A 20,016-nucleotide genomic window follows, 5' to 3' on the forward strand; every position below is an offset into this window, starting at 1 on the left:
CTTGTCACATTTACCTCTGGAGAGCAGGGGCAAAGCAGGCTTGAAGCTACCCTGGGACAGAGAGTGGGGCACAGGGAAGACCCTGGCTGGGGTGTGGAAAGATGACTGACAGGTGGGAGGTCCACAGAGGCCCAGCTTGCAAAGAAGAAACAAGGGCTGCATCAGCATACCATGGGCCTGGAAGTCGGAAGAACATGATTTTAGTCCTGCTGTGCTGCTGCTGATCAGCTGTGCGGCCTCATGCAAGACACTTCCCTTCTCTGTCTTCATCGGCTAATGAAGAAGCCTGGATACGCCAACGTCATTCTCTCTACTTGGAATGCATCTCTTTAAATGGCTGCTCCTTTCCATCTTTCACATCTCAGCTCACAGGACGGCTCCTCCAAGAAGAGATAACCAGCCTCTGTTACCACCACTCCCCACCACCCAAGCACCCTGCAGCACATCATCTCTCTTTTATTTTCTTAACGGAACTTACCACTGTCTTAATTATCTCTGCATTTGTACCCACTTGTTCCTTTGCATATTATCTCTGGTGACAGTGGGAGGAGTCCCCACTGTCATCTCCACAAGATCAAGGGTTTCATATGTCTTATTCATCTCTTTAATACCAATTCAGTATGTGGCATATGGTGGGGCCTCAAAAAAATATGCCCATCAGCTGAATCATTAGGTGATCACTAAAAGCCCTCCAGGACGGCACTCAATGGTCCCTGACACCCAGAAACTAAGGGTGGTATAGGGTGCAGGAGAGCGGGGCTCATCCAGAACTCGAGGGAAAAAGACAATCAAAGCTGGGTTCTGGGGGACAGAGGAAAGCCAGCCTAGAGGAGGGGGAAACGTGGGTGTTGTCTTAAGCAGGCAGGCAGACAGGAGCCACGGTGGTGGAGAGCTTCGAGTCCCTGCAGCTGCTACACCTTCGGGCTCCCAGCCAAGGCCGTTTGGTGAACTCTATTAATAATCACAATACAGAATCCCTTGTGGACTGGAACAATTTCTCTTCCAAGGCAGTGACACGCATATCACTTCACTTTATTCTTCTGCCATCCCCTTGATACAGGGGAGGAGAAAATATCTCCTTCTGTTTATATGTATAAAATTAATAATAATTGCTCATTTGTATAGTACTTTCCCATTTCCAGAACAGATACTGTTATACAGGAATGACAGTGTTTACCCCCAAGTTGCAGAGGAGGAGACTCAGACAGGTGAGATGACTTGTCCAAGGTCAGTCATAGAGTATGTAGCCTGGAAAACTCAAGCCCCAAACTCCAAATTTTTCAACAACCCAATGATCATTTTTCCAGATGAGAAAACTAACAGAGAGAGAGAGAGAAAGTACATGGCTAGTTTATGAGAGCTCCCCACCTACACATCCAGTGGGCCGAATTATTTGTAGGTCAGGATGAGGCATGAGGACAGGGCGAAGGGAACAGTCTCCCTTTCAGACCTGTGCATGGAGATGGAGATCACCCTGAATGAAAATGTTCATTTTAACAGTTCAGGGAGAGAAGAGCAGAGACTTCTTGTATTACAAAATTCTGGAATTCTCAGCTGAAAATGATGTTGGAGATGTCTATGATGTCTATGATCCATTATACCCAGGTATAATGGATGATCCCTCTTTTTTTTTTTTTTTTTTTTGAGATGGAGTCTCACTCTGTTGCTCAGGCTGGAGTGCAGTGGCATGATCTCGGCTTACTGCAACCTCCATCTCTCAGGTTCAAGCAATCCTCCTGCCTCAGCCTCCCAGTAGTTGGGATCACAGGCACATGCCATCATGCCTGGGTAATTTTTGTTTGTTAGTAGAGACAGGGTTTTACCATGTTGGTTAGGCTGGTCTCTCCTGACCTCAGGTGATCCACCCACCTCAACCTCCTAAAGCACTGGGATTACAGGCGGGAGCCACCACACCTGGCCTCAGTTCCCTCATCTAAGCTCTTTGATTTATCATCCTAATTTCTGATGTAAATAGCATGACGCCATGCACAAAATGGGCCTTCAGTGAATATCCGATGCAGGACCAGGCACTGAATGCAGGTAAATGAGGAGGATCAGGTGCAATAAGTCAATAGCCATTGGCACTCAGCCCCTGTCGGGGGGATACGATAGGGAACGGTGGGGACTGTGGCAGTTTAGGAGAGTGTGAACCCTGTGTGAGGGGAGAAGGATTGCAGTCAATCGTTGCCATGTGGACATGCAGGCTCAGTGTTACCAATTTTTACAATTTTTGAAGGGAGGTTAGAAGAGTGATTCTCTATCAGAAATTCTAGAATTTTAGATGTGGGCACTTTAATGCACTGTATAGGCCAAACAAAATATGTCTAACAGCAAGTTTCTTTTAACAGCTTTGTTGAGATATAGCTGACATACAAATAACTGTACACAGTTAATGTGTACAACTTGGTGATGTTGGACATGTGCAAACACCATGATACCATCACCACAATCAAGGTAATAGGCCTATCCAACACCTCCCAGTGCTTCCCATGTTCCTTTGGGTTTGCTTGTTTGGGTTTTTTGTGGTAAGAACACTTAACATGAGATCTTAAGCAATTTTGAAGTACACAACACCAGATTCTTAACTCTAAGCACCGTGCTGTACAGCAGATCTCTAGAACTCATTCACCCCACAGAATCGAAACCCTAGCTCCTGACAATTTTCTCCAAGCCCTGGGTGCTGTTGGTGCAGCCAACTGTTTTCTCTGCTGCTATGAGTTTGACAATTTCTAATATGTCATATAAGCAGAATCATGCAGTATTTGTTCTTCTGTGACTGGCTTATTTCACTTACCATAATGTCCTCCAGGTTCATCGCGTTGCTGCAAATGACAGGATTTCCCTCTTTTTTAAGGCTAAATAATATTCCACTATATGTCTCTACCATGTTTTCTTTACCCATTCATCTAACAGCAAGTTTCTATCCCTTGTCCATTGGTTTGACACTTGTAGTCAAGTGAATAAATTAACCCTGTTCAAAGCCTTCACGTGAAGATGGGGCAACTGGAAGAGTTAAGCCATGTTCCTAAGGTCATAAGCAATTAGGCGCAAAGCTTAAACCCCAAGTTTCCAGATTTCCAATCCAGTTCTTAAAGTGTTGATCCAGGGACAAGGTCAGTGAGGGGGACTGTGTCTATGAGGACCCATTAGGTTTGGGGACACAACACCACACAGTTTGCCATCCTGAATCCACACATTCCATCCAGCCCAGACCCAGGCCCAGAAGCCAGGACCCATTGTCCCACATGGGCTGAAAGGCCTCCCCCACTGAAGAGGCACAGGCGGCAGCACCTCCTGGCCTCCCTCCAACCAAAACCTTGGAAGAGCCCCTCACGCCCTCCCCTGTGCCCCATCCTCAGGCCACTTAGCATGCAGCACCGTGGCACAAGCCAGCTGTCACTTAGGCACTTACAGGCAGAACTGTGGAAAAACCAAACCACTGTTATTACACTTAATAACCAGTTTCCACATCATCAACTCATTGGAGTCTGACAGGCGCTGTTAGGGTGTCAGCTCCCTCGGCCTAACAAGTCAGCACCAGCGGGGTGCGGGGGGAGCACCAGGCAAGACTGGGCGTCAGCCTCCCGTGAATTATTCCATCCTCCTCCTGCCCCACTTGGAGGACACACACCCAAGGGCAGCTGAGGCTTCCACCCGCCTCTGTCCCCACACACTCAGTTTAGTGGCTGCACCAACAGTACTCAGGGTTTAGAGGAGGATCAGAACCCCAGAGAAGGGCACTCAGGGCCCTGACTTGTATCTGAACAGGAGAAAACAGCCCGGACTTGGCAGAGTAGGGGCCAACGGGTCTGAAAGAAGAGAGTCCAGGACTGGGACACCTGGTTGGATCCTAGCTCTACTGTGTGGCCCTGAGTAAGATATTCCATCTTTCCAAGCCCCAGCTTCCCCACCTATAAAAGGCGGTACCCCAAAGGGTTCCTTGGAAGGCAAGCATAGTGCCAAGCATGGCATCCATGCCCAATAAATGGTGGGTATCACTGAGCTATTACAGAATGAAGATGAGCAAAGGGTGGGGACCCTAAGGGGAGAAGACAGGACAAGCACAGGGGCTATTAGAAAATAAGACCACTGGCCAGGTGCAGTGGCTCATGCCTGTAATCCCAGCACTTTGGGAGACAGAAGCAGGCAGATCACAAGGTCAGGAGTTCGAGACCAGCCTGACCAAAATGGTGAAATCCTGTCTCTACTAAAAATGCAAAAATTAGCTGGGTGTATTGGCACATGCCTGTAATCTCAGCTACTCAGGAGGCTGAGTCAGGAGAATCGCTTGAACCCAGGAGGCGGAGGTTGCAGTGAGCCGAGATCCTGCTACTGCACTCCAGCCTGGGCAACAGAGCAAGACTCCGTCAAAAAAAAAAAAAAAGAGAAGAAAATAAGACCACTGAGAAATGCTTCCAGATCGACCTAATATACTAGAGGAGGTTAGGTCTTTCAGAGCTGTCATTAAAATAGCTAATAATAATAAAGCCTAATATTATTTTCATTGCACCACCGTTTAGAGATAACTCAGTGACATTAAGTCACTTGCTCAAAGTGACCGGCAAGCAAGTGGTGGAACTCGGCTTGGCCTGAGAACTCAGCCATCCTTGCCCCTTCTCCCTCTCTCCTCCTTTTCCAGCCCATCCGGGTATCACAAAAGAAGATCTGCTGGGGTGGAGGGGAGCAGGAGGGGCTGGCCCAAGGTGAGGCAGGGTCTGGAGCTCCCATTGCCAGAGCGTTCTGAAACAGCAAATGACCCTAGGGACTTAGAGAGCAATTCAGCGGTGGAGGCCTCTGGAATGCAGTGATCTGCCTGTTGCTCTGGCTAAGGCCACTCAAGCACCGCCTTCCAGGAGACCCAGCCAAAGCAGCGGTTCCCACCCAGAGCCTTGGAGGACAAAGGGCTAGCCCGTGACCAGACCCTGGCACATATACCTACCTGGCGGAACCTTCCTGCCGCCCACTGCCGCGCGGGCCTGAGGCAGTGCAGTGCTGCCATCTTTTGGCCGCACGCTGCACTGCATCCCCAAGCGCCTGGTTCCGTGGACCTAACTGAAGACAGGGCCCCAGCGCTCCAGCTGCCCATTCTCCTGTGCTTCAGCGTCTCTGAGCCTGGAGAGGGTCTACCCAGCAAGCCCTGGCAGGGCAGCCTATCCATCAAATGTGGCCCAAGATGCCAGAGCAGTCCCGCAGCCACAGAGGGGCCTTGCTGCCCTTGCAAAGGGACTGTGGGCCATGGCCCCAAGGGACCCAGGGCTGGCTGGGGTCCCCCACTCCATCCCGGGGTGTGTGCAAGGAGGCAGAGCAGAGACAAAAAAAGTGGGTGAGTGGGAGAGGGCTCATCTCCAGGGACCTCAGCAGACAGTTTACTGCCTGCTTCCGCATGAGCTGAGATTCCCAAGATGCCAGGAGCAGTTGTCTCTGAGAGGCAGAATTATGGGTGATGAAAATGATTTTGTTACCTTGACAGTTTCATTGTGATTATTCTATTATTTTTTCTTTTTTCTTTATGCTTAATTAGAATTTCACAATTTTCTACAACGCCCAAGTCTCAAGACATAATTTGTTTATAAACTCATCTGAAAGTAAATTTGCTTTTAAATAAACACATAATTCTAGATTGGAAAGGGCCCCTTTCTTTCACAGCTGAGGAAAATAAGCTCAGAGATAGGTGACTTGCCTGCCCAGGGTCACACCACTAGTTTGTGACCAAGATGGCCTAGAACTTCCCTCTCAAGACAGGGTCTTTCTCCTTTGAGAATGAGCTGAGCCATGGCCAGGTACAGTGACTCATGTCTGTAATCCTAGCACTTTGGAAGGCCAAGGTGGGTGGATCATGAGGTCAGGAGTTCAAGACCAGCCTGACCAACATGTCTCTACTAAAAACACAAAAAAATAGCAGGGTGTGGTGGCACACGCCTGTAATCCTAGCTACTCAAGAGGCTGAGGCAGGAGAATCGCTTGAACCTGGGAGGCGGAGGTTGCAGTCAGCCAAGATAGTGCCACTGCACTCCAGCCTGGGCAACAAGAGCAAGACTCCATTCAAAAAAAAAAAAAAAGAGCTAGGCCTTTCCCTGACCCTCTAGCTAGGGAAAGATCCCCTCTTTGTCACCCGTAGTATCTGTTTTTTTATGCAAGCTTCATAGGGGCAGGAACTTTAGCCATTTTGTTCACTAAGGTATTCCCTGTGTCCATTATAGTACCTGGTACATGGCAGACACTCCATAAATACATGTTGAATCAATGCATGGAATTAGTCAGGGAAGGCTCCCTGGAGGAGGTGAGTTATACATCCATTTTTGAAAAGGCACTTGTAACGGATCAACAGAGAAGATGAGAAGCATTCCTAGGAGTTGCAGGATGGCCTAGACCTGGCACACAGTAAATATGTGTTCCCAAATACTCGTAGGGGAGGGGAGAATGCAGAGTGGTACAGATTGCCCCCTATACCTGTAGGGGCCTGAGCTAGGATCTCACCCCTGACCCTGATTCCTTATCTTGTCTTGGGAATCTGGGAAGAAGCCAAAAAGAATCCATCTAAGGGGCCAGGAAAGACACTCAGAGCTGAAGCCTCCATCAGCCTAACTGGATCTGACGAGGTCTGGCTAGGCCTGGTTGGACCCGACCATCCTGGGTGGACAGATGGGGCCTGGCTGGGCAGGCAGGGTCTGAGCCTGGCTGAGCTGGGAACCCCCTTCTTACTCCCGTATTTAGGAGACTCTAGTACCTGTCATGCCAGCCTGATCTCCCAGAGTTCTAGTCTAGAGACATAAGGGGGTGGGGTTCAGGCGGCAGAAACACTGAGGCCAAGGGGAAAACGTGAGGGGGTCCAAATTTATGCATGGTCTTGTTTCTAGGGTCTTTCATAATATCACTATTACTTTAGGAACATAAAGACGCATTAAGATGTCATGATCATGTTGAGATATGGAAGCCATTTAGTATGTTTAGGTGCAGATATGCAAGTCTGAGAAAAAAATGGAAAATTTCAGCAGGGGGGAATGAACATTTCTGAATGGAAAAAAAAATCTTCTCTTAATTTTTCTGGAAAAGTTTCTCAAAAGGTTCTTGGGAAAAGGTTTATTTCTCCCAGAATGGTGCATCATCTCTGTCTGACAATAAGGCCAGAAGCCCGGTGCACCTCCCTCCAACCCCAATCGGCAAGGTGACACACATTTGCTGAGCACCTGCTGTATGCCAGGCTCCGGGCTGGCTCTCTGAGAGCATTGCCTGGTGTGATGGAAATAGGTCCACCTGTAGATGGAAGCACAGGCAGCCGCAGGAGCCCTGGGTGGAAGCGTTCTCCTTGACACCTGGGGGTGTCTCTCAGCCTCAGCCTCCGCCTGTGCAGGCTTCTCCTGACACACAGAGGGTGGGGTTCCAGTCTGTCCTTAGGCCTGACATATACTTGGAAAGTGGGGTGTACATGCTAGTGTGGGGTCCTGCCCTCTCCCCTCCCTGAAGCACTTTGTGCCCAGCCCTAAATACAGCTCAGCCCCACATCAGGCTTCAGACTTTCAATTTCCTCCTGCAAAGCTGTTCAGCACCAAAACCTAAAGACACAGGGATGAGATGTTGATGAGCCCCACCCAGATGTTGATGAACTGGAGCTGGGCTAATTCTTTGTTGTTTGTGAGTTAGAAACAAGAATTCAGAGAGGAAGAGGACAAAGACAGAATGCTAGAGCGCAGGTCAGAGAAAAAGACTCAGAAACAGAGAGAGGAGGGAACTGAGAGAGACAGAAACAGAAAGATGGGGAAGAGAATAGAAGTGAAAAAGAGAGAAACCCGGAGAGGAGGTTACAAAGCATGGAGGGGAAGAGAGAGGGACAAAGGATAGACCAGCAGTTAGGGGGCCAGGGAGAAGAGGGATGGGGGTGGGGGGAAGATAATCTTTCCCTGCTGCCCACCCTCTAGGCCCCCCTCAACCTTCCCTGGAGGAACCACTCAGAAATGGGAGGTGGGAAGAGGGAGGGAGATAGGCAAAGTCACCAGGTAACCTTGGAGACCAGAGACGAAAGGCGGGGAGATGGGTGCCGGGGAGATGGGCAGGGAGGGGTGCTGGGAGATGGTCGCCAGGAGTTGGGCTCAGGGAGGGGCATGGCAGGGGGTGGGGGCACAGGCAGGAGACCAGCAACAGGTCCCACCACCTGGGGAGGGGCGGGTGGGGACGGAGGCCAAGGAGAGTGACTCAGATGAGCTGGGGGAGGGAGAGGGACAAAAGATTCCAGCAACAAACCTAAAGATGCACGAGAGAAGTCGGAACAGAGAGATTTTACCAAGAACCAGTTTAGGGGAGAAGGAGCAGGGAGTCTGGGAGCTACGATAAGAGAAAGGGGGGTGAGGGGGGTCAAGACAGGTGGGTGGCAGCGATGCAGCCACGAGTAGCTAGGCCACAGGCCGTGCTGAAGGGAGCGGGAGCTGGGCCAGTGGCTCTGGACGATGAGGCACAGGTGGAAAACAGTTACAGCCGGCTGGCTGGGGAACCTGAGTTTCTCATCCTTTCCCTGAGACCTGCTAAAGGCAGTGAATCTCAGCTGTCTGGCCAGAGGGACCATTCCCATCACTTGGGTCCCAAATCCTGAGTCATGCTGTGTGCCAGGTGCTTTGCTGGGCACTCTGGGGGACACGGGAACCACTGACAAACATGTCCTGAAGACACTCATGGGTTAGTAAGGGAAGCGAGGTGTGTATACAAACAATGACAAGAGGACAGGGACAGGGAGGGACTCCCAGATCACTCACTGCCAGCCAGGGGCCCATCAGAGGGAGCCTCCCCCAAGGGGCCATGCCTGAGCCAGGTCCTGAAGACAGGGCAGGGCTGAGACCAGGGGAAGGCTCATCAGGCAGGGGGCGCAGGAGCCTGCAGCAGGCAAGACAGAGAAGCCCAGGGTGAGCCCGGGTCTGCCAGGGGCTAGTGTGGGGCCCAGGACAAGTCACCTAACTTTTCTGAACCTGTCTTTCCCCACCTTGCAGAATTTCTTAAGGATTGAGCACATAGCAGGTGCTCAATTAAGGGTAACTATCATTGTTATAAAGAATTAGTAGAAAACAGTGAGCTAGAATAAAAGGAAGTGGCTAGAAATGGACTGGAAAGGGGATATCCTCACCTCCCATGATCAGAAGCACTGTGAGTCAGTCAGGAGGTACTGTCCCCAAAGATCCTTTGGTAGAGCCCTGGTTGGTGTCTGGTTAAGAGCTGAGTGGCTTACCATTTACCAGTCAAAAAGAACAGTTGAGAGTATGTTGGTTTTAAAATGTGTCCACAATTTTTTTAATGTTCCTTCCAAAAAAAAAAAAAAAAGGCCTGATTCCCCTCCACTTGAACATGACCAGACTTAGTGACTCACTTCAAATTAAAAGAATTGTTCAAAGTTACAGGGTGACTTCTGAAACTAGCTCATAAAAGACATTGCTGCTTTCTTCTTAAGTTCTGTCTCTCTCTTGGATCACCCATTCTAGGGAAAGCCATGCCCTGGAGACACTCAAGCGGTCCTGTGGAGAGGTCCACAGGGCAAAGAACAGCGGCTTCCTGCCAGTAGCCAGGTGGCCTTGTGAGCCATGCAAGTAAATCATCTTGAAGTGGATCCCACAGCCACAGTCAAGCCTTCAGATGAGATGGCAGCCCCAGCCAATACCTTGACTACAACTTCATGATAGACCTCATGCCAGAAACATCTAGCTAAGCCACTCTCAAGCTCCTGATTCACAGAAACTGTAAGAGATCATCTTTGTTTGCTGTCTTAAGCTGCTAAGTGCTGGGATCATTTGTTACAGTAGATAGCTAATATGGGGGCCTGTGACTGCGTCTGGAGCCACAACCCCCAAAAGGGCATCAAATCCACAGCAGTGACCCAGTCAGTGCCATGGCAGTGGGTGGGGTGGGGTGAGGAGATGAGACACAGGGACCCAGGCAGGGCATCAACAGGTCCTGCCATAGCTAGAACTCCAAATGAAACTCAAAGCGGGCCTGACTGTGTAGGGCATGGGCAGGTTCTGGGTTGTTCAGTATTTCCAGGAAAGACTGGTGAGATTGAGTTGGTCATCCTTGTTCCTGGTCCCACCCACACAGACACAGCTATGTGGCTCAGCTAGGGCAGCAGGCAGGTCAGGGTAGAAGTGATCACAGGAGGCATTTACCTCACCTGGCTTCAAACTCCTGTCTTCCACTTATTATCTGGGTTCTCCTGCACAAGTGACCTTGTCCCTCTTTGCCTCACTTTCTCATCTGTGAAATGGTGATAATAAACCCTACTTTGTGGGATAATATTCTCATGGTGTGCCAGAGCCTCATTACCCCAAAATCAGATGATGAAATAAATATCCAGCATCACACAAAGTCGGAGCTCCTTAAGTTTTGGTACCACCCAGCTCTTACAAGAGTCATTGAGTCCAGAAGATCAGCATCAAGATCATTCAGGAACTCTTGATCTGGACACACGGATCAAAGCAGGAGAGTTCTTCTTAGTAGCCTGGATGAGTCAGGGAAGCCTCCCAGTTCCCCCTCAAGACTATGACTGTTGCCAGGAAGGACACCCTAGCAGAGCCTGGAGCCTCCACACCAAGGCTGGGGTTGGCAAGGAGGCTGTAGCAGTGCCAGAAACCTCTGAGCATGCCACACACCCTGTCCTCTGCAGAGGCAGCTTCCCTGTAAGGAGTCAGTACCCTTCTACCCCCAAAGGTTCCAGGAGATGCAGAGCCAGAACCACTGCCTAGTGCCCAATGAGGGGCTCATGGCCACATCCACCCTGCACCAAGTCCTTAGGAGCCAGATAGAAGCTCCAGCCACAGGCAGGACCAAGCTTCCTACCCTGCTCTAGCCTCCACCTTGAACTCTGAGCCCCAGTCTCCCTGCTGTGAGTGCTACCTGACCAGCCCAGACTGCCCTGGCAAGGACATGGAACCAGGCCAGGTCCCCAGCATGGATGGCGATTCATGCTGCTTCAGCTTCACCAGGCCAGACTCCATCAATCAGGAGACAGATCTCTCTAGAGCTTGGCCTCAACTGCTCCAAAGCCAAGCCTGGGAAGAGGAAAGGGTGGTAGGAATGGCCAGCCCTCACCTTCTGCCAAGCCCAGGGAAGAACTGAAGAGGGCTGGCATTATACAAGTACTTTCCTGGAGACAGTATCTATTAGAAGCCTTTGCCTCCCTCTGGGTTCCAACCCAGCCTTGTCACCCTGTGGCCAGGAGCATTCCTGGCCCCTGGCTCCAGCCAGCTCCAAAGTCAACTCGTTCTTCAAGTAAAAGCACTGAGCCCAGGAAGGGGAAAAGACTTGCTCACATAGCAGCGAGAGAGAGAAGGGAGCTCTTCACAGCTGTGCTGCCCTGTGGATCCAAGGCAGAGGGATGGCAGTACAGGCTCCAGGACCCAGCATCAGACTCCTCCTTGGGTTTGGCCGACCCCCATGGGAGGGTCTCTAGGCAGACAAGAGACAGAGGCCTGAGGCACACCTGCCTTGAAGACTGGCTCCACCTGTCCTCATCATGTCCCTGCCACTAACCTGCTGCATGAGCGGCCCTGAGAGACCCAGCCCCACTGTGTCTGTGGTTCCTCATTTGCCCAGCATCCTCCTTGGCTCAGGGCTTCTTGGGAGGTCCATGTGAGAAAATGCCGTGCATCACCCGCAGATGCCAGAGCTGCAAAGAGACCTGGACAACATCCATCCCAACCTCCTACTTTTGCAGGTGTAGAAGAGGCTCAGATAAGTTATGTGGCTTTTCCAAGGTCACACATTATGTCCTGCAAGAACGTGAATTAAAACACTCATCACTGCACAAATATAAGGAATAATATTAATAGAAACAATGTTTATATAACAGATATTTGCATCAGTGATTATGATAAAAGTTACAGACTCTCCCTTTGAGAAACACACATGCATCAATGTGCAGCCTGCTCATGTGATAGGAGGGGGTTGGCTCCTGAAGCCCATTCACAGATTAGCCTGTGGTCAAGGATTCCAGCTCTGTCACTTGGACAACTTACCTAACTCTCTGTGCCTCATTTCTTCAACAACCAAAAGTAATAATAATAGTACATGCCTCGTGGTTGTCTGGAGGATTTATTGAGTTTGCAACATACCTGGAACAAAGCCTGGCACATAATAAATGCTGAATGAATGTTTGTTATTATTACTCTCTGAAGATAGTCTTGGCACCCAAGGAGCCCCAGATGCCATGGCAGCCTTCCTCCCAAGGGGCTTTTCAAATGTCCAGGTGTACCTGCTCAGGTTTCCCCAAACTCCCAGCTTCACCTGGGCTGGGTCAGCAAACTGAGATGAAGATCCCACCCACCCCTGCCTCCCACCACCATCAGGCAAATGACCCTGACTCAAGCCTTGGTCAACCCCCACCTGCCCACTGCCCACCTGGACAGCCACTGGCCGCAGTTCCAGGAAGCCACCTCTTCCCCTCACCCACCCCTGCCCTTCCCACTGCCCAGGAATCAATGCAATCCCCTAAAAGCTCATAACTTGGAGGTAAATATAAGAAGCATCAATTACCCAGCAATGTGGATTTCATGAATTCAATTAATTTGCATGGCAATCGATACGGGCGGGTTCGCTGGGGTCCCCAGGGGAAGTTAGGACATTGTTCTGCACGCTATTGATTTTACAATGTAAAACAAAACCTCTCTCCTCGAATACATAGATGCCCATTCAGCCATATTAACTTTCAGATCATTTATTTTTGTATGTCTTTCAACTCCGTTTGTTGCTATCACACAAATGCAGAGTATTACATTGTAGGGAATAATTGAATCAATACAGTGATGCTACACCAGACCTCCCCAACTCAAGGAAGAAGAGCAGTTTGCCGGCCAGCTCTTCCGCACCCTGCCTTCCCCAGCCAGCTGTCCACCCTCACACCCACCCCAAACTCTCCCACTCCCAAGCAGGCCACTCCCCTAACCCTAAGTCTCTCACTCTGATGTATCTACATTCAGGAGAGACTTAAAGTGCAGCTGGAGAAATGTGGTTAGACAATGGGAAGAACTTTTCTGTCGGTAAATAGAAGCTCAAGGAGAGATGGAAGGAATTGAGGGCTTCCCTTTTTGGAAGGGTCTTTGGAACCAAAAAGATTACAGCCTGATTGGGGCCTAAGTCGATGACCTCTCAGGGATCCTGGACAGGGGAGGAGTGCTTCTTTTCCTTCCCTAGAAGCACTGAGATTGAAGAGACAGCATTTTCTGAACATTAACCCATCTCATCTCTTGAAGAGGGCAAGTTTAATAAGAGGAGTGATTATCAAAAAAGCAGGGGCTACCAGCCTCAGCCTCCCATGCCTCCAGCTCAGGTGCACCCAGCCCTGCTGTGTTCTTGAATCCTGCCCCCTCCACACCCAGCCAGCCAGCTCCCCGGGTCCTCTTTGAGGCCAGGCTATGCTCTGAGCAGCATCTGAGACTCCTGCATACCCTACAAACACAGACACAATCGAGACAAGGCTGGGGCCAACCAACCCAGCCATACCCCCAGGAGAGCGGGGACTACTTCCTGCCCCACAAAGCCCCTACTCAGCACACCACCCTCCACTCCCCATATCTACAGAAGAAGAGAAGCCTTTTTTTTAATTTGCCTCTGCCCCCCGCCCCCTGTCAGGATATTAGACAGCTAAACAGCCCGGCGCCTGTTTCCTTCAGATAACCAGCTCCTGACGAGCCCCCTAATTGTCCCCAGAATCTCAGCGCCAGTGTATAGAGTAGGTCATTTAACCAACAGTACACACAACTAAATAAAAATCCATTTTCCAAGAGAAAATTCTATTCTTATCAGAGTTTTGCAAGAGGGTTGCAAGCGGCCCATGTTAATTGAAGCTTTGATGTTTGTAGGAGGAGGCCTCTAATCAACGCCACAAAGGAGGCTGATTCACTGCAGTGTGCCCCTCGGCCGAGAAGCAGAGTCTGGGGAGCTGGTGATGGGGGACATGGGGTGCAGAGGGCTGGACAAGGACAGAAGGTGCAGGCTAGCTACCGGACACCACAGGGTCCCAGCCACTGTCTCAGGCCCAGAGCCAGGCACAGAGATGTCAGGGAGGCAGGTGGCTGTGTCAGGAAGGTCAGCAAGGCTGGAGGTGAGCAGGACCCAGTGTCAGACAAGCCTGGTGATTTGCTCACTGTGTGGCCTTAGGCAAGTCACTTGACATTGCTGAACCTCAGTTTCTCCCCTGGATGACTGTAATCCTCTTTACGTATCCTCAAAAGCCATTTGATGATGATCAAATCAAAATAAAGGCACAGAAAGTGAGTTTCATTTTTTAGTATGTCCTATGAACTAGGCTACCTGCTAACCACTTTACAAGTGGCTTAGTGTAGTGCATCTGATGCACTTCCTGCCTTCTGCTGACTGCTTTGAAATTGTCCTCATCTCATTCATCTTCAAGGTGGGGAATCTTAGCCCATTTTGCATATAGGGAAACTGAGGCTAAAAGTGGCTATGTGTCTGGCTCAAAACTTCACAGTAGAAAGTGGCAGAGCTGGGATTCAAACCCTGTTCTCTTCAACTCCAGAATCCAAACAGTTTTCTCTTACCTGAGCTGCTTCTCCTAAAACAAGGTAGGAAGGCCCAACCAGACCTCTCAGGCCTATCTCCCCACTTCCTGTCCCTTAATCTTCTCACACTCACACACACACACAGAGAGAGAGAGAGTCATTTCATTTGCTCCTCACACCAGAGCAGGCAGGTAGGCACCCAGAAACAAGAAAATAGGCCTTGGGGGAATTTGTGTGGGTTAATGAGCTATTATTCTCCATAAAGTCAAGTCTGCCGGGACCATAACAAGCTCTCAAGGACTGGCAGCCCCAGCACTGTGATAATGGTAGTGGTGATGATGGTTTTCATACCAAGCACACAAGAACTGCTCAAAAGAGATGATTAACAATAGCCATAAAATCATTAGCATCCCTGTTTTCTAGATGCATAAACTAACTGGAGCTCAGAGGATTTTGGTGAGTCCCCCTGGCCACAGCCAGTGAGCATCAGTGTCAAGATGCCTTGAATCCTGGGCTTCAGCTGCAAAGCCATAACCAGTCCACTGTGCTCCCGTGGGCCAGTGCTTTATAAAGATCCTTGCAGGTTAGGAGGAAGGGGAATCTAAACATAGGCCTGCCCGGCACCCTGGGAGCAAATCTGGTCCTGAGCACCAGGCATGGGAAGGAAGTGTCTTCAGAAGGAAAAGGAGAACAAGTGGGCGAATTTGCCAGGCCAGATTAGGCTAGGAAGAGTTTACACTCCATATTCAGCATGTATTTACCTGTGAGCTGCCAGTTCTGTGCCAGGGCTTGTGGGCTCAGAGACACAACAACACATGGGCGAGAGGCTTGCGTTTCCATGGGAGCCGTCTAAAGCCAGGGGAGCTTTGGCAGAGGTATGCTTGGGCCCTCCGGGAAGAGGAGGTAAGTTTCAGCTGCCATTTCCAGGATGCTTGCGGGTGTCTGGGCCAGGAATTGAGGAGCGAGAGGTTCTCCAGGATATTTCACACCCATGGCCACATTTGGTGACTTTACCAGCTGAGATCAACCAACAATGAGGAAACCAAGGCCCAGAGAGCTCCAGGGACTTGTTCAAGATCCCAGGACCTGCAGGGAGCTGAAGTGAGATCCAACCCCAGGTCTTTGGACTCTGACTACAGTGTCTTTCCCACTATGTCAAGCCAGTAGGGGATCGATGCAAAATGCCAAGTGGCTAACTCAAAATCAGGCATTAAAAGCAGGTGTCAGGAAATGGGCACTGGGCAGAGCCCACTGAGTTGGCCTTCCCCACAGGGCACCAGGGCCACGATCTCCAGCAGACAGTCCCTATGCCCAGTGATGTCTGCAGAGCATCTGCAACAGCTGGATCCAAAGGGAGTAGGGCTTGGGGAAGGGAGGGAGTATGGAGAGATCACCTCAGGGTGAGTGGAGCAATTTTTTTTTTTTGAAACGGAGTCTCGCTCTGTTGCCCAGGCTGGAGTGCAGTGGCGCAATCTCAGCTCACTGCAACCTCTGCCTCCTGGGTTCGAGAGATTCTTCTACTTCAGCCTCCTGAGTAGCTGGGATTACAGACGTGCACCACCACGCCCAGCTAGTATTTTGTATTTTTAGTAGAGATGGAGTTTCCTCATATTGGCCAGGCTGGTCTTGAACCCCTGACCTCAAGTGATCCACCTGCCTTGGCCTCCCAAAGTGCTGGGATTACAGGTGTGACCCACCATGCCTGGCTGAGCAGAGAAATTTCTACCCTGGATACCAACCTCTAGCTTCTGCCTGCTCAAGAGTTGTGGAGCCTGAGAAGAGATGATGGTGAGGTTCAGAGGACCAGTTACTGATATGAGTCAAGGCCAAGGTGAATGGGATGTGTTAGGACCAGCAAGCCTCCTATTCCTTTACCATCTCCACCGATTCCATTTGCTGTAACAGCAGCAGGGCTTTTTGCTATGAGCTGGCATACCATGAGTTAAAGTTTAACAAGCATTTAGGAAAAATGCTTTATAAAAACAAGAGGTCACAACCTGAATCTTCTGATCATGAAATCAGCTCCCGTGAAAGCCTAGGTTACTGGAAGTCTCCTAACTCGTCTTCTAACCCCGAACCTTTGTCCTATCCACTCTGTTCTCCACTCTGAAGCCAGCCAGAGAGATGATGTTAAGGCAAAATCTGATCACGTCACTTCCCACTTAAAACCCCCCAGCGCAGGCTGGGCACAGTGGCTCACGCATGTAATCCCAGCACTTTGGGAGGCCGAGGTGAGTGGATCACTAGGTCAGGAGTTCGAGACCAGCCTAGTCAATATGGTGAAATCCCGTCTCTACTAAAATACAAAAAAATTAGCCTGGTGTGGTGGTGCACACCTGTAATCCTAGCTACTCGGGAAGCTGAGGCAGAAGAATCACTTGAACCCAGGAGGCAGAGGTTGCAGTGAGCCGAGATCACACCGCTGCACTCCAGCCTGGGCAACAGAGCAAGACTCCATCTGTAAAAAAAAATAAAAATAAAAAAATAATCTCACCAGCCCTTCCTCACTGGCCTGGGGACAAAATCCAAAATCCAAAGATTGTGCTGACAGATAGATAAGATCTTTCTCTTTTCCTCCTGCATGCCCTTCTAGGAGTCTTGCAAGCCCCTCCTCATATGCATGATCCTACAGACAGTGCCTAGCCTGCCCAGCCCCATAATGCATATGCTGTCCCTCATCCTATAATACCCCACCACCCCTGCATCCATCCCATGTGTGATGGGTTGTATTAACGGCCACCATTCCGAAGAGCTGGGTGTGTGTGTTATCCCACTGAAGTGGAATATATGAAATATATTTCCCAGCCTTTTAACCTTGGGTGCAGACATATAACTTGCTACTTGCTTTGGCCAATGGAGTGTTAGAAGAAGTGTGATTGGGCTTTCTCTTTTCTCCTTTCTCTGTCACCATTAGAGAATCATGCCAAGCTAGCCTGCTGGTTCCAGAGGGGAAGGAGGCTCATGGAGCAGATTTACCTGATCAGGCCCAGCCAAGATCAGCAGACCCTTAACCAATGCATAGACACGGATAAACGGTATTGTTATTTGCCACTGAGAGATAGTAGGTGTTTGTTACACAGCATATTGTAGCAGAAGCTAACTGATAAATCATTTTAACTTGAGTAAGTTGTATCCACTCATTGGATCTCAGCTGAGGTAGATGTCATGTCTTCTTAGAAATCTAACCTGAGCTCCTCACCTCTTCCACAGGTCAGCATTGGGGGCTCCCATGGCACCCAGCATTAACCCTTACTGCAGCACATAGCATGTACTGGTTAAAATTGCCATTTCACTTTCCTGTTTCCCTTACTCATCCTGAGCCTCTTGAGGTCAAAGGTTGCATGTTATTCACAATTTCTGACATAGAGAAATTCAATGACTATTTGGTGAAGGAATGAATGTGGAACTGGACTTTTCTAAGGGGTAGAAGGAAAGAGGACCTTTCACTTTTCCGCCCCAGCCCACCACCATCATGAAAAATGCCCGAAGTGGGACGAAAACTCAAGAGAGTTCTCTGCACTTCCCGCCAGCCTCTGGCACACACGCTCACACACTTGAATCCCACAGTTAGCCAGGCTGCACTTCCCTGCCGCCCGCTTGCTTGGTGACGAAGCGTTTTTTGAGCCACTTTGCTCCATCTTTCTGCAATATCCTCCAGCAAATCAAGCATCCCCTTCTTGGGATGTTTTCAATCTGTTTTATGTTGATTTTAATTAAAGAATTCGAAACTGAACAAACAGTTCCTAGCAGGTGGCCATACAAGTGTGAAATAAGCAAACTGTTTTATCTGCCACAAACTCTGCTAGTAAATTTCTTCAAATTAATCCCAGCCTCCGAGAGTCTGCTGATTCCAAGGAGAAAGCTAAGCAATCCTGGTCTCCAAATATTTGCTTTTGTTACAGCTCCTGAAGCCAACAACTGGTGGTGTCCGTCTTTCTCCACGCTCATCCACCTTGTCTCCCAGTCCCATCTCTGGCACTCTGGTGACCCAATCTATCTGCCCAGAGCGAGGCTCATGTGCCCACATCACTGGGCTCCACAGCCAGAACTCCAGTAGGGTGACCAGATGCCCAGGGAGACTTCCCAGCCCAGTATATCTGCAGTATATCGTCATTTTACACATAGTATATTCTATATTATATTCCATATGCAGAATATATTGCATAGTCTACATGTAGTATAAATATTGCGTATACATTACCCTACATAGGTAATGTGTTGTGTGCATCCACACATAAGAAAAAAAAAGACTGGAAGGATATAAACTAAAATGTTAACAATGGCGGTCTCTCTAGGTATCAGGAATATAACTGATATCTTTCTTTCGCTTTTTTTTTTTTGGAGACAGAGTCTCACTCAACAGAGTGAGAGTGCAGTGGTGTGATCTTGACTCACTGCAGCCTCCACTCCTCAAGTTCAAGTGATTCTCCTGCCTCAGCCTCCTGAGTGGCTGGGATTACAGGTGTCCACCACCACACCCGGCTAAATTTTTTTTGTATTTTTAGTAGAGATGGGGTTTCACTGTGTTGGCCAGGCTGTTCTCGAACTCCTGACCTCATGATCCACCCACCTCAGCCTCCCAGAGTGCTGGGATTACAGGCATGAGCCACCATGCCCAGCCTTTCTCTTTTTAAAAAATCATTATTTTGTTAGTTTTCTAATTTTGAGAACTCTGACTGGAGAGGCAGAAGACCTAGGGCTGTGCCCTAGTGGTGACACTGATACAATGAATGCCATCTCCTGGCCTAACTCCAAAGCCAGATCTGGAGTCATTAATATCACCTGTGTCAACTTCCTGATCTATATACAACATGTAAGAGAAATCAGGTCACCTGTAAGGTTGCACCCGGCTTCCACTGTATAGTTCTACAGTGTGTCCTGAACCACAGTTGGGAGAGAAAGGCAGACAGGGAAAAAGAAGGTACAAACTCAGCAGAACCTCATCCAGTGTAACCTGTTCCCTCTGTTCAACCAGCCTCAGAGCCATAACTATCACATTCACTATATGTCAGGCACTATTATATTATACATTAAATGCAAAGGAATTTCACAGAGTAATAACCTGCATTTCTTCCCCATTGTAACTGCAGGATCGTCCCTAGAGGATGATGGTATTTCTAGCCATACCCAGGAAAATTGCCACAGATGCTCAAGTATATCAGCTACCACCTATCTGCTGCTGGCACTAATTCTTCTCCAGGATACCTCCCCTCCAGTGTCCTCCATCCCTATAGGGCCAACATTGCTCTTAAGCATTGAAGTATCACACATGCATGGCAGTTGCCAGCAAAGGGGAGAAAAATTTCTGTATCCATTCAGGTGACACTAGCTGCTGTATGGATAAACACCTAAATCTCACCTGGCTGAATGCAATAAAAGTTTATCTGGTGCTCACAGCACCGCCCAGTGGGGAGTCTGCTCCACACAGTCATTCATAAACCCAGTCTCCATCTTGTGGCTCCACCCTTCTCTAGAATCCCAGAATCCTCTCTGTTCTGCTGGCAAATGGAGGAAGAGCTAGAATTAC

General features: G+C 49.4%; 1 long non-coding RNA gene across 1 annotated transcript; it reads left to right on the forward strand.

The window, feature by feature from the left end:
• Positions 1-1,921: 1,921 nt before the first annotated feature.
• Positions 1,922-19,885, forward strand: LOC110568348 (uncharacterized). Its single transcript, XR_002478642.2, has 3 exons — positions 1,922-2,040; positions 14,913-15,072; positions 19,580-19,885. It is a non-coding gene; the product is annotated as an uncharacterized LOC110568348 (long non-coding RNA).
• The last annotated feature ends 131 nt before the right edge of the window (positions 19,886-20,016 follow it).

The sequence above is a fragment of the Aotus nancymaae genome, unplaced genomic scaffold (assembly GCF_030222135.1).
Source record: "Aotus nancymaae isolate 86718 unplaced genomic scaffold, 86718_ANA_hifiasm-v0.15.2.pri h1tg000012l, whole genome shotgun sequence".
Classification (NCBI taxonomy): Eukaryota; Metazoa; Chordata; class Mammalia; order Primates; family Aotidae; genus Aotus; species Aotus nancymaae.